The sequence below is a fragment of the Leptonychotes weddellii genome, chromosome 10, assembly GCF_054177405.1.
Source record: "Leptonychotes weddellii isolate Sample4059 chromosome 10, ASM5417740v2, whole genome shotgun sequence".
In the NCBI taxonomy this organism is placed as follows: Eukaryota; Metazoa; Chordata; class Mammalia; order Carnivora; family Phocidae; genus Leptonychotes; species Leptonychotes weddellii.
Genome location: NC_138378.1, coordinates 70,813,296 through 70,815,559, shown reverse-complemented (window position 1 = coordinate 70,815,559; position 2,264 = coordinate 70,813,296).

Here is a 2,264-nt window from a genome sequence, read left to right as displayed (position 1 = left end):
TTGGGGCGCCTGGGTGGCTCAGTTGGTTAAGCGACTGCCTTCGGCTCAGGTCATGATCCTGGAGTCCCGGGATCGAGTCCCACATCGGGCTCCCTGCTCGGCAGGGAGTCTGCTTCTCCCTCTGACCCTCCTCCCTCTCATGCTCTCTGTCTCTCATTCTCTCTCTCTCAAATAAATAAATAAAATCTTTAAAAAAAAATCTGATCTGGTTGAATACTTTCCTCTATGACTCATTTTGAGAACCTGTGTGAAATAAGAGCTTTTTTAAATTAATATTTGATTTCGGGGCACCTGGGTGTCTCAGATAGTTAAGGTCTGCCTTCGGCTCAGGTCATGATCCCGGAGTACAGGGATTGAGCCCCGTATCAGGATCCTTGCTCAGTGGGGAGCCTGCCTCTCCTTCTCCCACTCCCTGTGCCTGTGTGCTCTCTCTCTCTCTGTCTGTCAAATAAATAAATAAAATCTTTAAAAAAAATTGGTATTTGATTTCTTCAAGGAACTGATCCCATGTACGATTGGAAAACTATAAGGTACCTAGGGATAAATCTAACCAGAGGTAAAAGACTAGTACTCTGAAAACTATAAAACACTGATGAAAGAAATCAAAGATGGCCCAAAGAAATTGAAAAACATTACATGCTCATGCATTAGAAGAACAAATATTGTTATAATGTCCATACTACCCAAAGCAGTCTACACATTTAATGCAATCCCTATCAAAATACTAACAGCATTTTTCATAGAGCTAGAACAAACAATCCTAAAATTTGTATGGAACCACAAAAGACCCCAAATAGCCAAAGCAATCTTGAAAATGAAAGGCAAAGCTGGAGACATCACAATTTCAGACTTTAAATTATATTACAAAGCTCTAGTGATCAAGACAGTATGGTATTGGCAGAAAAACAGACACTTAGATGAGTGGAACAGAACAGAAACCCCAGAAATAAACCCACGACTATATGGTCAACTAAACTTAAAGCAGGAAAGAATATCCATTGGAAAAAAGATAGTCTCTTCAACAAATGGTGTTGGGGAAAATTGGACAACAACATGCAAAAGAATGAAATTGGACTACTTTTTTTTTTAAGATTTATTTCTTTATCTCTATTAGAGAGAGAGAGAGTGCAAGCATGGGGAGGGGCAAAGGGAGAGAGGGAGGGAGAAAATCTCAAGAAGAGTCCCTGCTGAGCACAGAGCCTGATGTGGGGCTTGATCTCATGACCCCAAGATCATGACCTGAGCCGAAATCAAGAGTTGGATGCTTAATCAACTGACCCACCAGGCACCCCTGGACTACTTTCTTACACATTCAAAATGGATGACAGACCTAAACGTGAGACAGGAAACCATCAAAATCCTAGAGGACAACATAGGCAGTAAACTCTTTGACATCAGCCTAGCAACCTCTTGCTGAGGCAAGAAGAAACAAAAGCAAAAATAAACTACTGGGACTTCATCAAGATAAAAAGCTCTGCACAGTGAAGGAAACAATCAACAAAACTAAAAGGCAACCTTCAGAATGGGAGCAGATATTTGCAAATGACATCTGATAAAGGGTTAGTATCCAAAATATAAAAAGAACTTACAAAACTCAACACCCCAAAAAAACAAATAACCCAGTTAAAAAATGGGCAGAAGATATGAATAGACATTTTTCCAAAGAAGACATACAAATGGCTAACACACATATGGAAAGATGGGCAACATCACTCACCATCAGGGAAATACAAATCAAAACTACAGTGAGATATTACCTCACACCAGTCAGAATGGCTAAAATTAATAATACAGGAAACAACAGATGTTGGTGAAGATGCAGAGAAAGGGGAACACTCTTGCACTGTTGGTGGGAATGCAAACTGGTGCAGCCACTCTGGAAAACAGTATGGAGATTCCTCAGAAAGTTAAAAATAGAACTATCCTACCACCCAGGAAATGCACTGCTAGGTATTTATGTAAAGGACACAAAAATACTGATTTGAAGGGATACATGCACCCTGATGTTTATAGCAGCATTATCAACAATAGCTAAGTTATGGAAAGAGCCAAAATGCCCATTGACCGATGAATGGATAAAGAAGTCATGGTATATATATGTGTATATATATTATATATATATATATGTATATAAAATAGAATGTTACTCAGCCATAAAAAAGAATGAAATCTTGCCATTTGCCATGATGTGGAGCTAGAGAGTATTACGCTAAGTAAAATAAGTCAAAGAAAGACAAGTACTGTATGATTTCACTCATATGTGG